The 21720-nt window shown below is 34.0% G+C and overlaps 2 protein-coding genes across 3 annotated transcripts in view; one reads left to right on the forward strand and one right to left on the reverse strand.

The window, feature by feature from the left end:
• Nucleotides 1–21720, forward strand: part of LOC127874724 (trace amine-associated receptor 4-like) — a 122047-nt gene that overhangs the window by 81973 nt on the left and 18354 nt on the right. The gene's annotated exons all lie outside the window — the stretch shown is intronic.
• The window catches only part of LOC127874725 (lysophosphatidylserine lipase ABHD12-like), a 43303-nt gene continuing 39713 nt past the window's right edge, over nt 18131–21720 (reverse strand). The window contains exon 13 of the transcript XR_008047065.1: nt 18131–18153. The gene's annotated coding sequence lies outside the window, so the exon portion shown is untranslated. The remainder of the gene's footprint in view (nt 18154–21720) is intronic.

A 21720-nucleotide genomic window follows, 5' to 3' on the forward strand; every position in this document is an offset into this window, starting at 1 on the left:
CGGTTGTATTGCCATTTGACATTTCTACGTTGGAAACACTTTTGTTTAATCTAGGGGTACTGGACTTAGATGATGATGGTGCTGTTTTATTTTCTTGATATGGTTCTTCAGAATGCTGGTTAGCTGCTGTTCTGAAGAATACTTCATTCTCTTGTTCTGATTCGGAGTCTGACATTTTGCTTTCGAAGACTGGATTCAATCGCTGAATCTATGTAGAAATCAAAGATTCCACTTCGCTGCCACCATAAATTATGTCACGAGCCGAGCGGTAGCTGTGATTTTACTTCAGTTTCTTTAACTTTTCCAAACTTGAAGCTTTTGTTCAAGTTGAACATGGAACTAAAATGGACTCTGATAAACAGTAAACTAAGAATAACATTTTGCCTATTCAGTTGTTTTAAAATTGTCAAAAAAAATATACAAACTCAAGATTTATAACCTTTCTAAATTTTATTCATTCATAACGAATAAATAAATAACAACTTTCAATATATATATTTCTTAACAGACAGATTAATTTTCAGACATTTACATTATAATACAGCAATATACACGTACATGTGTCATGTTAAGTATTTGCACTTTCTATTTTATAATGTTCTAAAAAGATGACAAATGCAATTTTTAAGTATTTATAAAATTCAGTCTGAATTTTAATAGCTAAGTCTTATTGAAAAATGTATTTTAAATGCTTATATAAGAAAAATAAAATAGGTCTCACACCTAGGAAAACAAAGTTCAGAGTCCTCGAATAAGAATTTTCAGTGCCTTTTATACTCTCCAAAAGCGCACACATAACGTTGTGCAATAATAACGTAAAAGCGCACATATGAATTGTGCACAAAAAGCGCACAAACAACGAGCAGTAAAGCGCGCAAGAGCGCACAATAAAATTTGAGCGTTCTTGACACGGTAAATGTCACTCATATTAAAATGATATTTCTGACGATATTACAATGAAGCAGTAGTCAAATACATATCAATTAAATCAATAAATCATTTATAAAGATGACTATTACCTTTTTAAACAATTTTTAAGAAGGAATATGAGTATTTAACAAAAGATATTGTATGACGAAACTGTCAAAATACTGTAGTCAGTGTAAACTACCCAGAAGGCACTTATGTCAGCATCAGGAAATCAACTTCCTGTTTATGCAAAAATGGCTGCCACATTAACAGACGCTTAAACAATGAGACTTTTAAAAAGGATATTACAAATAATAAAGAAGCGCAAAAGGTAGGCATCGGCTGTTATCAGCTCTAACTTCCACACAGCATCCAATAAAAGCATTAAATAACAGTGACATAGTCATTTAGATGCAAAACATAAACGGTAAAAATGAACAATGTACATGAACATAAACACATGTTTTCATAAACAATCTAGGGCATGACAATATTCATAAAATCTACCCATCATAATCACATAAGTGGTTAAAATCTCTTGTCACGATCAAACAAATACATTTTATTTGCCAAATTAGGATTGTAAAGAGTGATTTCAATTAACGGAAAGATTTGAAGTTATGGTTTTAAGACCAAATATCGCTTATCAAAACAAACAATTGCTTTATCACGGATTGAGTCTAAAGCATCTTAACTTATCTTTTCCACAGCAAATCATAATCTTTTACCTTCAATCCATTCAAAACCGAATCCTTAGTTATATCTAGAAAAATCAACCGCCCAATCCATCCCCCTCTTTTTGTCAACGACTGCCAAATCACCGAGGTTTCGTCTCACAAGCATCTAGGCTTAACTTTTTCTGATACATGTTCCCGGCATGACCATATTGAATCAATCAAGAAGAAAACATGGAAAAGACTCAACCTAATGCGAACGTTTAAGTTTACGCTCGATAAAAAGTTCCTTCTATCGATATACACAACATTTATTAGACTGTTAAACAGTATTCTTGTTATTATATGTTATGTTTAATTTGTTAAGAATTTCCATCTTACTCTTTCATTGAGTAATAACATCTGTATTTAAAGTCACTTCTAGTGTATATATATGTACTTATGAATTAATTATTAATTATGTGCTCTTGTTTTTATATTGATATTTAAAAAGAAACTAAGAAGAGCTGCTTGCTTTATTCTTTAACAGTAATAACATCATAGGCATTTCTTTATTTTATAAAGGTTAATAGCTTATATTAAATGAATATGCAGTATTATGATACCTTTTTGTTACATGTTTTAAGTGCTTAATAAAATGATGAAACTCTGAATTTTTCTTGTTATGTACACAAATCAATACTTCTGGCCCTAGATGCTCAGAAAAAGGACCAAAGCGTATTATCCTGATTAGGGTCTTATGATGTTTTATGAGGAAAATAAATGAATTTTTATATTATAATTCAATACGTTTCATCATTTTATCTAAATGCCACGGTATATTATTTTGAGCAACTGGATACAGGAGTTTTTATTTATTTGGAAGTGCATATACCAATAAGGATAATGGATATTACATTGCCATCTTTCTTTTAATGCCAATTGTTCACATTATTGAATACTATTTTTTTAAAGTAGAAAGGTCATGCTTTTTAATACAAAAGTCATAGTGATAAATGTTTATGATGCAAAGTTTAATTGGGGGTGCTAATGTCTTATCTGGTACCATACTGTGTCTGCCATAATCACCCTGAGATATATCCACTGATAATACACTTCACCACCCTTATAGCCATAAAGTGCATGACACAGTTGGCATATCTGCGTTAAGTAATACACAGAACTGGTGACAATTTGAGATCTCCTTGGCTGGTTTCCTTGGATATTTGTGACATCTGGTTTATAAAGAATTATCAGTGAAATAAAACTGATATTTCACCGTTTGAAATAGTGAAAATAACAGTGAAAAATATCGATATTTTGTTCACTGTTTTACTGTAATTTTTTACGAAATGGCGGCATTTTTGGACGAAATGATGTCATTATTCCAGCGAAAGTCTCCCATTAAACTCTTGACAATGTATATAAAATGTGAAAAAAGCACAAAATAAAAAGAAAATGTGTTGGATTTGTTGTAATATCGTTTTTAATTCACTCGTGATCATAGAAACAATATATATTCACTCGTGGCTGCGCCACTCGTGAACATATTATTTTCTATGATCACTCGTGAAATAAAATCGATATTCCACCGAATCAAACAAATATCCTCTTCATATTTTGAAAAAGTTTGGTTTACTGCTTTGCCTTTAAACTGGACATGTGACCCTATTTAAGGAAATTACTTTACTTAGTCTTGTTGCGTGCCATGCCCATATAAAACGGACATGTTATGGAATTTATTTCTGGTTAACCACTCAAGATAATACAGACTAATAAAGAGAATACTAGGTTCGCGTTGAACAAGTTTATTAAGCAAAGCTCAGAAGCCGGAAGTGCAAGAATTGGAAAGCAAATATAATCCCCAAAAGACTTATTTAATGTAATGTTATTTGTTAACTTACAAACTCTGATGATTGTCTGGCGACACAGGTGCATCCACCATCAGATTTGCTTGGTCCTTGCTGGGCGACAATGGCAGGCGGTTCTTTGGAGGCTTTCGTTCACTGACTTTTGACCAGTTGAAAACTGATGGCTCTACTCCAGGTTCTAAAGTCCATCGCTTACTACCTAAGGCTTTCTTAAAATCTGACTCTAGAAAATGTTCGTGGCAAATCACAGGTCTTGGAGTCATGTTGAACCCATCAAGCCCATCTTGACTTTTTATTAATGCGCACCAACGTTGCTTTTGTTTTCTTTTTTCTAGAACATGTTTTGGAATGTTAAAAAAATGATTATCAGACAATGCATTCTCCTTGTCATAGCGGCAATTTACACACCCGTAGACACAACACATCTGGCCTCTTCTTCTTGACTGAGCCATGTTCTGCAAAAAAACACCTTAGTAAGTAATATGTTAGATAGATCTAGTTTGAATTTTACTTTCTAAATTTAAATGAACATAAATATTCTAATATTAATGGGCCATATATGGTTTAACAGTAGTTGCAATTAAATGCATAAAGTGGAACTTAAGGAAGAAAACAGTTAACCAATATGATACATATCATTAGACTAGCACATTATATGAAGAAGACGAAGAAAAATTCAGTTGACATTTCAGGTTTACTCAATTGGACTAACAAAACGAAAACATTTGTCCAGGGTTATGCACATATCAAATAAACACATAAATGTTTACCTAATGCGCTAATTGATGACTCAATCCACACACAATTAATTTCCGAATTCGTACACTATTTTTTTTCCTTACTAAATCATTACTTCCGCGTCTTTGTTAATTTTAGATAAAGTACAAACTATTGACAGGAAATGAACGACTGAAAATGGGAAGTAAATATTTACTGCTAATTCTGACGATGTCGATTTGTGTTGGCAATATCGTTACGTCGCCGAATTATCGCCTTCAAAAGCGTGAAGGGTCGAAATCCGATGCGGCGTCGTCTGACACTATCAGAAATGGCATCACGTTTGGCCTCTTTCTGGAATTCTGCGAGTCACGTGACTTCGCGCTCTTATCAATTTCGGCCTATTGTGAAAAGGGTCTATTCTGGAAAACGCTGTTATAGTCTGGGATAGCATTAATACACAGGATGAAATAGAACTTGAGAAGATTCAACAGGAAGCAGCAAGGATAATCAGCGGGGGGACACGTTTGGCCTCTTTGCAAAACCTATATAATGAAACTGCTCTCGAACCATTAAAAAATAGGAGAACAAAACATAAACTTACCCACTTCTATAAAATGTATAATTCACTATCACCCCATACTTGTGCGCACTTATCCCCTCTAGCGTGGGAGAAACATCGGCTTATCCTCTTCGTAACTCTAACAATATTCGCAGTATTAAATGCAAATCACATTTTTTTACACGATCGTTCCTACCATCAACTATAAATTTATGGAACACTCTACCGGAATCGGTAAGAACGGCTACTTCTCTCTCTGCTTTCAAAGCAAATCTTAGATAAGATAAGAAAATAATTCCCCAGCATTACTACGATGGGGAGCGGACGTCTAATGTTCTACATGTGCGTTTACGAATGCATTGTAGCAGTCTTAATGAACATTTGTACGCAAAAAACATTGTACAAAGTCCATATTGTCAATGTGGTGCGATTGAAGATACATATCATTTTTTTCTTCAATTGCCCCATTTATACAGAAAAAAGAGTTATCCTTTTTAACAATCTGTCTAGTTTAAAACTCATAACTTTGCAACTTCTTCTTTTCGGTGTTAAAGACGGATCATATGAAGTAAACTCATTAATATTCAAACATGTTCAGTCTTTCATCCGAGAAAGTCATAGATTCTAACCCAACTCTATCTCAGGAACAAACCATATTCTGCAAACGATGCCCCGTTCCCGCAACTGCTTCTTTTTCTTACCGCAACTTCTCTTATTCTGAAACTCTACGCTTTCACTTCTGTCACTTTTCTTCTCATTTTATTAGCTCTTATGCTATCTACATTACTCTGTTATACTCTTTGTATTATAACTTATATTATTTATTTTCATTTCTAAACGGTATGCAATTACCTATCACTGTAATATATTGTTCGTAATTTTGACATGTCTTTAAATTGCTGTTATACGTTTGGTTGTGTACATCATTACAGCAGCGCTACTAACTGACAGAAGAGAGACATAGCATAAGCCTCGAGCTTCCTTCTCAATTCTGTCCAATTGTATTTTACAGCCTTTATGTTAAGCAATACTGCAATTCTACCTGCCTAGTATATTGTTCAAATATAATATGTATGTTTGTACTGTATTGTATTGCTTATATGTACTTTCAATGAACTAAATAAATAGTGTTTAAACCAAATCATAATCTTTATCATAAAAATTTGAAGTTATGGTTTTAAGACCAAATATCGCTTATCAAAACAGACAATTGCTTTATCACGGATTGAGTCTAAAGCATCTAAACTTATCTATTCCACAGCAAATCATAATCTTTATCATAAAATGGTGATCGCAGATTAAAGCCTGCATCGAATATACGGCATGTGGATGTTCATTAACTTGTATAAATGGTACATTAAAGGTAAATGTATACTGCTACAGCACGATTTGTTTGGGTTTTTCCCAGTTAGACAAATACGTTATCAAAGAAATTCAAAAGATAGTTGCGCTGGAAATCAAGGGGATGTGAAACTTTAAGACCCACAGGCACGTATTTTAGAACTGTGTTAGTCTGCAATTCAATTATTCAGGCGCTATAGTTATTGCATGTTATACATTTGCGGTTCTTTTACTAAACATTTTCATTTGATGACTAGTTAATATATCATACTTTATAGTATTCGTTCCACATATGCCATAGCTTTATAGCACAATGCTTTATTTTATTTTTTCTCCAATATAAAACTACAAGTATAATAATTCATGTTTTATTACACTAGTCAGCGTCAGCATGATTACATTTACGGGTGTGAGGCATTTATAGATACTACATGGAGGAAATAAGCGAACACAATAACCCTGGAATGCCATAGTAAAGTAAATAAACACAATTGTTCAAGCAGTTAACTAAAACCGCATATCACATATGGACAATAGATGCTAATCAAAGTCATCGAAATGATTTATCTATAATAAAATAATTATACAATTGAAACCTACCAATCAAATTACTGCCTTCGCAATAAAAATGTTCACATACTTGAAATTCTCAAAATTAACAAGTGACTCGTACATAATTTTACAAATAAATGCGGGAATTTCTGAACGTTGCTTCCACAATAAATGACAAAACTCAACTTGCTATTAAATGAAATAAGTGAAATGGCACCAATATTTGAAATAAAATGTGATCAAATACAGTATAAATACAGGATAAACAGATGAAAATGTTCTTATCTGCGACTCTACCTTATTTTATTTCTACCGTGCCGTCAACAAAGACAAACAACATGACAGCTCAGACACATCTTTCCAGATCAAGATTTACTGTTATGACTCAGGCCCGTACCCAGGCCATGGGCCCAGGGGCCCGGCCCCCCCCCCAGCTGGCTGTCGAACTATGATTTTTTTTAAATGATCGGCCCACTGCAATTTTTTCATTCGTGCAAGGGCCCACAGTACACTTTCCCTAAAAAAAAGAGCAGCTATGTTTTATTGTCCCTGATAAACAAGGGGATTAGCGCTCGCCAATCGAGATAAGCCCCTAGGCAATGTTTTCTTATCGCCTTGTACACACATCCCCGATCAGTCCCCCATTGTGATCATGAATGCTTCATCTTTCGATGGTTGATGCAACATGTATTTTGATTAGTGCAGCAAATGGAAGCAACTGCTACAGGAGGTTGTAGAATATGGCCTGATAATTGCTGACGCAGGTTTTTTCCTTCTTTGAGAAGGCCCTTTCCCCTAGACGTATTTTTCCCCTATAAAAATTAACTTGTTTTTTTTTTGAAACCTTTTATTTGGGAATTTTTAGGTCCCAATATATACTTTTTAAATTGAGATAGGGCCCTGAATTTGAACCGGAACAAAAACACTGACAAAGGTATTAAAACTTAGTATTTATCATTTTTGCAAAGAAATCACTGAAAAAGACTACGATGAGATAGTTAACATGTCTGTTGAAAAGAAAAACAGATTCATAAATTTGCCGAGCAACAGATAAGAATTTGGCAGAATTCAGTATTTAAATAATTCAATGCGGGGAATCACGTGGTCAGATTTGATAAAAAAAATGGCCGCCGATGCCTCGATTCGATGGAGAAATTGAGTCTTCAAACGTTTTCCGTCAGGAAATCGCGAAATATTCCATGAGTTATCTCCACACTCAGACCAACCAGCTGAAAACGGTTCCGGCTGGCCCTATGATAGGCGTTATCCGATTAAAAACAAGTAAGTAATAAGGTAGATGTACCTGTTTGAAGACTCAAATTTCTCCATCGAATCGAGGCATCGCCTGCCATTTTTTTATCAACTCTGACCACGTGATTCCCCGCATTGATAATTGAGTACCGAGATCTGAGTAATGTCAACCTATTAATGGCTCATTGGTAAAAAAAGGAAAATTGAAACAACAAATCGATCTCATTATATAGGTTAACCTGATCCAGTGTAGAAAAATATTGTATAATTAAATTATCTGTTGCATTGAATTTGTTTGAGACAGTAAAGTATGTTAAATTGATTATTTAAAACTTTCATTATTTCCCCCCAAAATTAGGCGTTTTGCGCATTTTTTTTCCTTAAAAAAAGGCAAGGTCTTTCCCAAAAAAATCAGAGAAAAAAACCTGTGACTTTATTGATTTGTGAAAAAAAAATGGTGGAAGCAATACGAGAGTTGATGTGGATAATCGTCAGTTTAAACCTGTAAGTTTCGGAAATAAAAAGCTTTTAATATTGTTGTGAATTCACACCAATGCTTAAAGCTTAAGACTTCCGAAATGTGCTGATTAACTTGTTATATTCCATTAATTCATATCACAAAACATCGTTTTTATAAGCATTAAAATTCACCTTGCAAAGTGCCAAATTAAAAAAAGTATATATATATAGGGAGGGGGAACCCTCCCAAACCCTTCCCGGTTTGGCCCCCCCCCCCCAGTCAAGAAATCCTGGGTACGGCCCTGTGACTCATGTTCCACTTGATTCAACTACAAACAATGAGGACATATGACTTCAAAATTCACATGACACTTCTAAATACAAGTGCTCATAGTTGTTTTTTGCCGACAGCCAATTGTCGGTCGTAACAGTACTTTTAAGATATCCAAATTATTCAAAATGATCGTTTATTCAATTTAAAGTTGCTACCGTAGCGTACAGAGTAATGATTGAATAAACTTATACAAATCAGCCTATAATGAAACATAATGTTTAACTTGATAATGCAATAAACATGATAGAATTTATTCAAAACAGCTAAAAACAACAATTTAAAACCCACTGACATTTAAATAACTCAATACAACAGTCAAGCAGCGTTTCACACAAAACCATTCTAACATATTTTCTCTATTTAGCATGTTATATCAATAAAACCAAAGGTGGTCAGCGTGTGGCTATGATAATAACTTGTAAAAACATCATTTGGAATGAAAAACAATCAAATTCTATGAAAAAGTGTTGTTTTTTTCAGAGGTGATTTTTCGTTATAATTTGTTTATTTTTCATTCAAAATGATGTTTTTAGTAAATATTATCATAGCCACAAGCATACATGCCAGAATTGTTTAGGTCCAAAGCGGGACATTCCATAAAAAATTATCGGGACATTTGACCAAAAAGCAGGACACCTGAAACGATCTATCATTCCACCTTTACTGTAGTCAGTATAGTACTAACAAAAACTCTTGATACTTTTATTCAAGACATAATACATCTGATATGAAGCATGAAATCTAAAACATTACAATAACAGTTTTATTAAATAAGACAATAGCAAACAACGAAGATAATATTCATCTTTTTAGGGTACAAAATCTGGAACATTACGACAACAATACCCATTATACTACGTTCAATGACAAACATTAACGCACTCTGGATCAGCAGACGATTTATTTGATAAATCAATCTCTGGGTTAATAGTCGCCATCTTTCGAACTACTTTCAAAAGTACAACAACAACAATAACAGTAGAAGACAAGTTTAATTGCGAAAAGTTGAAAAATTGAGTACATGTGTCACGGTTGTTGAGTGAAATAGTGTTATTTTCAACTGTGTATGAAGCATGTGAACTGGTAGTGGAATAACCGAATTGTTGGTGGAAATGGAATTTAGAAATACATCTAATAATTCATCATCGTGTAGAATTATCATCAGCATCATTTCTGTGGAACATTGCACTATTCAAAATAAAAGTGTTTCATAGATATGGTGCTTTTGACATAGTTCACTAACCATCAAGACTGAAATGATTCATGCACACAGGTAAAGTAAATAATTGAATTTGTGCAGAATGTTTATTTTTTACAAATTATTCTTTAATTTGACCAATTTATTTTAGATTGATTGCACTGAAACTCAAAGTCTAAAGCTTAGTAACTAAGTAAGACACTTAAGCCACTTTTCTGAGAAGAAACAATACTTGTTCAGAGTATAGCAGGCTCATGCAGCCTCTGGTTTATTTATTTGGCCTCGGCCTTTAACCTGGGTCGCTTTGATTTCAGGTGTTTAGCCCCCATATCAACAAGGCTCTCGACCCTATATGTAGTTATTCATATTGTTTAAAGATTTTGAGAACCCTCACTCGGTGCCAGTGGGGATAAAACAGGGACCTTCTTATAGCTAGATGAATGCATCAAATATGCCAGCAACACTTTATAATCAATAACTTTATAATTGATGATTCTGTTCTTTTAACTACATTACTAATTTACCAAAACAATGTGAAACACATTTTTATGCCCCCGAAGGAGGGCATATTGTGATCGCACTGCCCGTCTGTCTATCCGTCACACTTTGCATTTAGGTTTCGAAAAAATGCTCATAACTTCTATGTCGCTTCAGATGTATTTGGTAGGCATGTGTATATGGACAAGGCCTTCCCATACACACACAAATTTTGACCCCTTGGTCCTTGAACTTAGGGTCGGCGTTTAGGTTTTGAAAAATGCTCATAACTTCTATTAAAGCGTTTATCAGGGGCGTATGTCATCCTACAGAGACAGCTCTTGTTTTTGCTACTGTCCTCTGCACAAACCATGATATATCTGCATATATGCATGCAACCAAATCAGTAAAACTATTTGTCACTTAATTACAGTAAACTTATTGCATGTTAACTTTTCAACAATATATATATACATGTATATATAATTATATATAACAGATCTTGAAAAAAACCAAAGACCTATAGATAACATGTTATCTATAGGTCTTTGAAAAAACACACATCAAACTTCAAATTGTTTTAGTAAATTATAGGCTTTAATTGGTATTGTGACATTGACACCACTCATGCATGCGACTATACAATTATACAACTATGGAACACATTATTTATGAGAAATTCCAATACATCAACATATCGTCTCAGATTTAAGGCAGATAATCTAGTGCTTTTTTGCTGCCATTTTTACTATTACACATTTTTTCATTTTATGTTATGATGCATTGATCTAGTTTCTAAATTAACCAAGCAATCATGTTAAACTTTTGAAGAAAGATGTTGTCTGATCAATATAGAAAATATAATCACTACAAAGTGAACAAAATTCAGTTGAATACTGTGACCAACAAAGATTTGCCAAAGAGCAATTCAGATCATGATTTAAATTAAATACAAGTAATATGAAAGTCTGCCTATTGGATCCCAGTTAAGACTTATTTGTCAAATCTGCACATTAATATTCCCTTAGCCATGTAGAATTGGGGACTAATTACCATCAAGTCATGTAAACAGGAGCAGGGTATAGCACGCTGCTATTGATCTCTTGAGCTTTCACATGAATTTTACGGGTAATTTTTCATACAACAAATGATATTATATAGTGTAATGATAAAGCATTATGAGCACAAATTATATCTCTTACTAGTGGTGCAAAAATCATTTAAGTGTCACATTTCAAAAGAAAATTTATATAAAAAGGTATTATTAATTGTTAAAACGTTATAAAAGGTTATTTCAATTCACTAAAGCATTTAATTACAAGAACAAGTGCATTTTATGTCCATTACAATACATGTAACAGTATTGGCATTGTATTTATCTGCATTTGATGTGCATTTAATACACTTAAAAATGCAGACAAGACACACTTCTAACAGAAACAAATGTATTTTTTCTGCATTTTCCAGCATTAATACTTTTCAAGTGTATTTTTTATCATCCCAAATACACTTTACCAGGAAAAAGGTATGTTAAAATGCATTTTTAGTTTGTTTTAAGTATATTTTCAAATGCATTAAGACACTCTTTTCTTTTGCAAAAAATGTTGAACACAAACTTGAAAATATTTAATATACTAAAGTGTAGTAATAATTAAAGTTTTGTATGAGCATCAAAAATAGTGTCAAATTCATACCAGTGCCTATTTAGTAGCAGTAGGTCTTATATGGTCTACTTGTGGTAGAAATAATGCATTTTGTATAATACAACATACATAAATTAAAAAATATAGCTGCCCATACAGTTCAATACAATGTTCAATTAACTACACTATGCAAAGTTGAAATATGACATCAAGCTTGGAATAATCTTTTCAATAATGAATTATATGCTGTTTTAATTTATAAGTGAAATAGACACTTGCATATAAAAACTGATTTTACATCAAAACTAAATGTTTAATTTGATTTTTAGCTCCACTGGCCAAAGGTCCTGTGTCCATCGTGCATCCATGCATAAACTTTTCCTTTAAACATCTTCTCCTAAACTACTGGTCCAATTCTGATGAAATTTCTTAGGAATGTTCCTGGGGTGAACTTCTTTCAAATTTGTTCAAATTATGCCCCTGGGGTCAAATTTGACTCTGCCCTGGGGGTCACAAAATTGAAAATTTGCTTAAATAAGGCCTATTTTGTGAAAACTTTCAAAATCTCCCGTCCATAACCATTGGGCCTAGGGCTATCAAATTTGGTATGTAAAGACATCTAATAGTCCTCTACCAAATTTGTTCAAATTATATCCCTGGGGTCAAATTTGACCCTGCCCCGGGGGTCACAAAATTGAACATATGCTTATATAGGGTATATTTTGTGAAAACTTTACAAATCTTCTCGTCCATAACCATTGGGCCTAGGGCTACCAAATTTGGTATGTAGTGGCATCTTATAGTCCTCTACCAAGTTTGTTCAAATTATGCCCCTGAGGTTAAGTTTGAACCTGCCCCGAGGGTCACAACATATGCTTATATAAGGCCTATTTTGTGAAAACTTCAAAAAAATTCTTGTCCATAACAATCCGGCCTAGGGCTATCAAATTTGGTATATAGTGACATTTAATAGTCCTCCACCAAATTTGTTCAAAATTAATCCCTAGGGTCAAATTTGACCCTGCCCCTGGGGTCACAAAATTGAACATATGCTTATATAATGCCTATTTTGTGATAACTTAAAAAAATCTTGTCCATAACCATTAGGCCTACACAATTTGGTATGTAGTGACATTGTATAGTCCTCTACTTAGTTTGTTCAAATTATGCCCCAGGGGTCAAATTTGACCCTGCTCCGGGGGCCACAAAATCAATTATATGCTTATATAATGTCTATTTTGTGAAAATTTTAAAACTCTTCTTGTCCTTAACCATGGCAAAGGGCTACCAAATTTAGTATGTAGTGACATGTTATAGTTCTCTGCCAAGTTTGTTCAAATTATGCCCCTTGGGTCAAATTTGACCCTGCCCGGGGTCACAAAACTGAACACTTATATGGGGCCTATTTTGTGAAAACTTTAAAAATCTTGTTGTCCATAACCATTGGGCCTAGGGCTACCAAATTTGGTATGTAGTGACATCTAATAAACCTCTACCAAATTTGTTCAAATAATGCCTCTGGGGTCAACTTTGACCCTGCCCCGGGGGGTCACATTATTGAATAAACGCTTTTAAAGCGCCTATTTTGTGAAATCTTTAAAAATCTTCTTGTCGAAAACCATTTGGACTATGGCTACCAAATTTGGTATGCAGTAACATCTTATAGTCCTCTACCAAGTTTGTTCAAATTATGCCCTTTGGGTCAAATTTGATCCTGACCCGCATGTCACAAAATTGAACATTATATACGCTTATATCTTGCTTATTTTGTGAAAACTTTTAAAATATTCTTGTCCTTAACTCTAGGACCTAGGGCTACCACATTTTGTATGTAGTGAGATATAGTAGTCCTCTACAAAGTTTGCTCAAATTATGCCCCTGGGGTTAAATTTGACCCAGCCCAGAAGGTCACAAATGTGTACATGTGCTAAAATAGGGCCTATATTTAAGTATTTGCACATGCAGAGATATTTGTTTCAGCCTTTTTTCAGCAGTGGAGCGATACAGGGCCATCATGGCCCTCTTGTTTAAATTCTCAAAAAATGAAACCGTGTTCATGCTTGCATGAACACAGTTTATAAATGCTGTCAGAATTATAAAATATGCAATTACTATAAATACAAATGCCAGGGAAAAGTGCTTTTTATACTTAAAAATTCGAATGAATATTACAATAATAAATTCTGAATACTTTAGTATGTAATTAACAGTTTTGTCTGAGAAAATCACTAAATTATATATATTTATTCAAATTCACATAAATCATATTTCAAAAACACATAATTATTTCAAATCCTTTCACACAATACTGAAAAAATGCACAGTTTCTGATTGTTATTGATTCTTTATTAATTTATACATGTACCATTTTTTAATCTTGATGCATCCTCAATTGTATAATGCACATCTTAATCTGTTTTAACAATTATAATATAAAGATTAAGGCTGACTCAGTAAAATAATAATCCATGATTTCTGCAGTACTTGCAGACAAACTAGGAATACTGCTGTGATATTATCTATCTATCTAATGGGATATTAATTTGGCTTCAATAGAAAAAAATCAAAGCATACACATGTATAAAATGTGTATGTATATATTAATTAAACTTAAATTGATTGACCATCGATAAAAAGATATTATAATATATGTATATATATATATATATATATCCTTGTAAAACTAAAAATTAAATATGTATGTTTCTATTACATCATTTAGGACTTTTATTTTCAGACAAAGTAGAGTGAAGCTTAAAACAGTATCCAATTGTAACAGTCAATTTTGGGAAAATCAACCTTATAATTATTTTCTGTGTTGGCCAATGTCATAATTGGTATAAAATGTATATTGAACTGGAAGTTTTCTTTATTTTAAATGATAACATTTGCTTGGTCAGCCATAATTGTCACAATCAAGTGGTCTTTTTACACTGTAGTTTTCTCACTGACTATGGGTTTGTTCTGAGAATGAGCCACACACAGTATCGTTGGGGAGATGAGTTGTCAATTTTATGTTTATCAGTCTTTCATAATCCAGTATACCTGTAAAAAGGGAATTTGTAACTAATAATCACACAATATACACAATTAAAATTGTATGCATTTAGATTTATTTAGTACTGCACATTAATCATGTTCCAAAAATATGTAGCAACATTACATTATATAATGCTGCAATACTAAAGTAATTTACTAATTAAAGGTCGCTGATGTGTAATGGATGTGGTGTCCACCTAATGATCTGGAGGTCACTGGTTTATCCCCAGTGTGGCAGCATTCTTAAGAAATCTCCAAGAGACACCCAAGTACTGGTTCTAGGCCCAGGAAAAGAACTCAAGAGCATTCCACATACATGTACGTAGTTAGTACTTTAAATTTAATCGAACTAAAAATGGGTTAAAACTAACAACTGAAACCCTTCTTAATACATTTTATTTTGAATCAAGCAAATGTGCAAATTCATAAAAAATAATGAGTAAAATTTAAAAATTCTACTGTAAAGTAATCATGATAATTTAGATCATTTTCAGAATATTTAATGATGATAATTATATATTCCCTAAATGATAAAAATAAAACATGTAATGTTAATTTATGAAAAAAACGTTTTAATTTTATCAATATCATGGTAATTACAACTAGATACAGGCAATTAGATCAGAAACGTGCATTATTTATTATATTAATGAACAACCCAGACATTTGTAGTGATTTATGGTCACTCTTTGATTAACGTTCTATACATGACCTGTCATAAAAGGTATTTTTAGCCAGTACTACAATCGGCAATGATAGTCTGTATTGCATACATATTCCAACGTCTATTATCGATTCGCTTCCTCAAACTGAACAAATATTTAATGTTTACATCGCGAAACGTAATGCATCCAGTTTCACTTTCGGTTTGGTTGGTTTTGTAAACACCGTAATTTCATCTTAAAAATTGGATGATAGGGTGATTAAATAATAATGGAAAAGTAAATCACTTGGATAATAGGTCAAAATGCAACACAAATGAACGTATATAGTGCTATTAATATCAAAGTTTCGGTAAAAAGTTTGGCGCTAGTTCAACGCGCATCGTATACAGCCTCATAACAATAGACTGACAACCTTTTGGGTAGTAAAGTAGTAATACAAGGCAATATGGCGACCGTTAGCCACGAGGCCTATCTTACGGAGGAATCCGAGATAGCCGATGTATCACGATTGACATTAACGCAGGGGAGGCTATCCAGTACACTGAAAGTACGGATTACAGTAAACTATCTACCGAACAGTTACATCAGCTTGACACGGAATGCGCGGCTGTATATTGGTATATTGCACATTCAGATTATCCCGCTATTTTGGAACTAAACATTGAATGTAAAAGACTCATTAATGAAATAGAGTTAATTTTACAAAACAATTGTTTTGTAAACCGTTTCAAACAAAGACAAAAACAAACACATTTTCAACATTTATTTCATTATAATACAACTATCGATAGCAATAAGCGACCACTATCTTGAAGACCACCATGGTGTGAATGCCTGATAAAATCAATAATTAGCCGATAAATCGCTGATAAGGTGTCATAAACAACACTGGTACACCCGAGAAGTAGAATCGGATTGTTAATTGGGGGCAATAAAGAGATTAGCGGTGGTAAGTGTTAGCGAAACAGAGCTTGAATAGCGAATTTTCGTTTTTTACGAATGTCGGCACAAATCATCTCATATCGGGACGCCGGGACAAAGGGCCCAAAAGCGGGACTGTCCCGCCGAGATCGGGACGTCTGGCATGTAACTTCCTGTGAAAAACACTAAAATAAGTTAAAGAAACTGAAGCCCCCTACAAAAAAGGTCATAACTCAGCTAAAACTGGTCACATTCAAAATTCATTTCTACACAATCCTCTACACATAATTAGGTAATTCGACAGTGAAAGTGAGAGCCAGATTCACCCAGTACCGGTACATGTTTTTAAGAAGGAATTTTAACACACAATAATGCCTCTGTTATATAGAGAAAAAAGGTAAAAAAACAACAAGGGGCCATAGTTCTGTCAAAACGTGTTGCAGCAACAATTCCTTTCTTTATTATCATCTAAACATTAAGATCATTCAACTGTTTAAGTTTGAGCAAGATCCATCGAGTAGTAAAAGAGGTGTTCAAATTACAAAATTTCGAGACTATATATTCTATTGTGGAAAAACAGACAAAGTACCATAATTCTGCCAGAGCCGGTTACTGCTAAAATTCCTTTCGTTACAATCCACTATACATTATGGTCATTCGACTCAGAAATTTGCAAAGTAATTTAAGAGACACTAATGGCCATAATTTTGCCAAAACACTTTGCAGCCCAATTATTTTTTTAAGATAGCTTACACATTCAGGTCATTAAACTGTATAAATATGAGAAAGATCAATCCAGTTCAAAAAAAAATTCAAAATATAACTTAGGGACATAGGATGGACGGACAAGTGCAATGCTTAATGCATACCACTTTGTGGTGTGTTGGGAGGGGGGGGGGGCCTGCAAATGTATAACCAACAATAAGTAAAAACGGAAAATAAAGAATGACAGATGGACATGTGCTTATAAAAGAAAAATATAAATTAATGAAAATAACTATACATGCATTGTTTTTGCATTCACATTTATAAAGGTTTACACGAAATTCATGTTTCAACAACTTGATAAATACATGAATATAACATCTTATTTTGTGCATAATCCAGTATTATTGTCATTAAAATATAGAACAAAAAAGTTGTAAAATAACTTCCATTTTTATCAACGATTACATCAAACATTTGCTCTTCATATTATATACATTAGACACACACAATAACAGATCTATATTGTGATATAAAAATGGTAATACTCATTAGATGTATCATGTTTGACAAGCATATATATTGTAGAATCTTACCTGACAAGTATTGACTGAATTAAAAACATAAAAAATTACTGGTATGCCATTGATATGCTAAAAAACTTGTTTCAATGATGGTAAAATCAAAATATATAGACAGGCAAATATCAGCCAGCTTATTAAAAGAAATTAAACTATTGATTATTAAACAAGAAAAACAACAACATTGAAATATTAAAACAAAAATATTACCAAATTCCTGAGCAAATACATTCATTCAATTTCCTATATCATGGTCAAATCTGTTTGTTCTTATGCTCTATTTTCTATCACATGGTCAAATCTGTTTGTTCTCACATCTTGTCATAAACTTCCTGGAAAATCAAATCAATCATCAAATATTTAAACTTATTATTTTCAACGAATTAAAGAATATTTATCTGAATTCTTTCTTAAGGATTGTTAAAATTGTATGCAAACACAGGTAGACAACAAAAATAATTTATCGGAAATAAAAAAAATTAAGAAGATATGACAGATTGCTTTAAACATATATATTTCAGCTCAATTGCATCAAAAGCCAAATGCTTTCAAACGGTCTCCGGGATGTCTCCTGGGTAGAACCAGTACTTTGGTTTCTTTGGCAGAGATCTAAAGAATGCTCCCGAAATAATGATCGAACCTTGATATGTTTCTCTTACAATCTGATATATAAACAAGTCGCTTCCCAAAGTGTCACAAGTCAGGGCCATGGTTGGACTACATACACAAAATGTGAGAAGCTCACCTGATAATATCTGGCAGCTCAGGAGCCATGAAGATTAGCTTGTGCCCATAGACAAGACTGGCATTGAAGGGAACAAACTGAGCCGCCCCGTAGGAGTCTGGACGGGACGTCACAGCTGCCTCGTACAGCTGCAATAGTGACAACATAGCTTATGGAAAGGGTTAAAACTTGAATATTTATTGAAAGAAAAAAGATAAAAGGTTGTTCTCCTTGCTCTGCATCATAGTCATAAAAATAAAGATATACAACGTTTTCGATGAACAAACACGCGCCCCATTTGTGGCTTCAACTTGGTGTTGGTCAGTCAATTTAAACTTCATGTGATAATCAGGTCAATTTCACAGATGTTGCGTGCTACAGTTGGACTGGAAACTATTATAAGCAAAAAAGGTGTAAATATCAACCTTGATGTAGTAAGAGTTCCAGAATAAACAGTAATCTTTTTAATTAAGATAAAGCATATTACATGCTTATTAGTTATATAAGGTTGATGTAATGACCAATGTCAAGGCTGCATGACAAGTGTATTAGTGATTTTCAACTTTCAAGTACCAACTATTTCAGAACTCTTTTTTGAAGGGGCATAGGTGCTGGACACAACTTTAAAACCAATTTAAAAAGAAATAGCCCCTTCAAATTATTTAAGTTTCGTATAATATTTTAAATTAAAATGAAGTCCCGAGTAGACCAAGATCAAGGTGAGACAGTGTAAAATGGGTGGATAGGGTATTATCACATGAGTATGTATAAAAGAGTTGTAGCAAATGGTGCTTGTGTTCAACAAAATGGTTTATCTACTGAATGTTTTCAAGAACAGGCACTGTGGATTACTTTAGTCCAAATATCAAGGTTAGGTTTGGGTGAACTGCCGGCAGTCAGGAAGGAAGGACGGAAATATTGCAGTTTATTTGCATAGACTCATCAAAAATGAGGGGGGGGGGGATATTTATGGTTGGCAACTTGGAATGTCTAAGAACTCTTAAAGGCTCATCAAAGGTGATTATTACCGATTTTTAAATATTTTTTGCATATTTTATTTATAAAGGTTATCAATAAACAATATATATATATATAATTGAGAAATAACACGATACACAACTCGTGTGACCCAGTTAACATAGATCAGACCGTATTTATGACTGAAATCTTTACCTTAAATCACCATCTTAATATCATAGCCACACGCTAACCACCTGTGCTTGCGTTCAGATCGCCAAAAAACTTGTACAATTTTTATCTCGAGTAATCTTCGGAAATGCCTCACGGCAGAAAAAGAAAGCAAGCGGAAACTCTTGAGGAAACATTGGAGAAAATAACAGATTCCTTCAACCCGATTAAGGAAGTCATTATAGATTTTGAGGAGACGTGCTTCAAAAATTGTTCCTCTCAATACACACAACGAAGAGGGTGCGGTGTTAGTGGGCAATCTGTTGAAACATTAAGTCTTGATTTGGCAAATAATCTGGGGCAATCTCTGAATATAGGTCAGTCGCACGAATTACGGCGTTTAGCGCAAAAGTTCAACAACTCGTGTCACCATTACAACGAGGGTCACTGCGCGTGGTCTAACTGTGGGTTTGCGAACACATCCTCAGAATGCGGTTCGCCACATCCTGTCATTGATTGTCATTTGCGACCCCGCCCTAACGGCGCCGGGGTGGTGACCCGTTTTCGGTTTCGGCCCCGATGGCGCGGGAATAACCGCGGCACACCAAATAGGTTCTAAACCTGGCGCTATTTTCTCTTGTTACCATGACCTTGTTAATCTCGCAACATCGCCAGTGAATATCAAAATATTAAGCGAACACTTAATGCCGTTTAATTTGAAAGACCGCATAGAGCTTTTAAATGGTTTTATTAATGGTTTTTCAATGTATTATAGCGGCCCTAGAGTCCGTCGATTAAGTAAGAACTTACCGTCTGCTATTGCGAATGCAGAAATTATTCAAGATAAGATTAATAATGCGATCTTGGCGGGGAGGATTGCGGAACCTTACACCGAACAACCTTTCACTAATTTTATGGTCTCCCCCATAGGCTTGGTCCCAAAAAAGACATCAGGCGAATTGAGGATGATTCACCACCTTTCTTTTCCGGATGGACACTCAGTTAACGATTTCACTGATAAAACATGCTCGTCCGCTCAGTACACAAATTTCGATGGTGCGGTTCACATGGTTCAAGATTTAGGCCAATACTGTACACTTTTCAAAATGGATCTTAAAAACGCATTTCTTCCGGTTCGGCGAGAAGATTTTGAAATACTAGGCATACATTGTAATGGCATGTATTACGTGAAAAAGGCTTACCATTCGGTGTTTCAGTCAGTCGCACAACATTTGAGAAGTTTTCATCGTTCTTGAAATTCTGCGTTAAGAGTAAAATGTCGTCTGGCAGGCTCATACACTATTTAGACGATTTCCTGGGAGGCGATACATAAGAGTTAGATTGTCGCCAAGCTATGAACACATTTATCAATTGTATGCAAGAGTTAAACGTGCCGTTAGCAGTTGAGAAAGCAGAAGGCCCCAGTGAAATTATCATATATTTAGGCTTGGAATTTGATTCGGCGAAATTACTGGTACGCATTCCTAAAATAAAATTCTGGAGTTGGAGGAGAAAATTAATTGTATTGTTAACAAACAGAAAATTACTTTAAAGCAAATGCAATCACTTATAGGTTCCCTTAACTTCGTTTGCAGGGCGATTCCAATCGGCCGTCCGTTTAGTAAGATATTTATTAACACCACGTGCGGCATATCAAAAGCATACCACCGCATACGTATAACGCGAGCTGTTAGGCCAAACCTTAAAATGTTGTTGGCATTTTTGTACAATTACAACGGAGTGTCGATGTTCAGGGTTAGAGTTAGGCACTGGACAGACACTGGATTTCCAATTGCAACACTCACTTGTTTACAGACAGCGCTTGTGGTTTTGGTCTTGGGATTTGTTTTTAAGGTCACTGGTGCAACGCTCGTTAGCCTGAGTTATGGAGACAAAAAGGCGTAACTAAGGATCTAACTGTTCTTAAATTATATCCTTTTGTTGTTGCACTGTTTCTCTGGGGCGATTATTTGAAAAATACAAAGTTAAT

Source organism: Dreissena polymorpha, chromosome 3 (genome assembly GCF_020536995.1).
Source record: "Dreissena polymorpha isolate Duluth1 chromosome 3, UMN_Dpol_1.0, whole genome shotgun sequence".
Lineage (NCBI taxonomy): Eukaryota > Metazoa > Mollusca > Bivalvia > Myida > Dreissenidae > Dreissena > Dreissena polymorpha.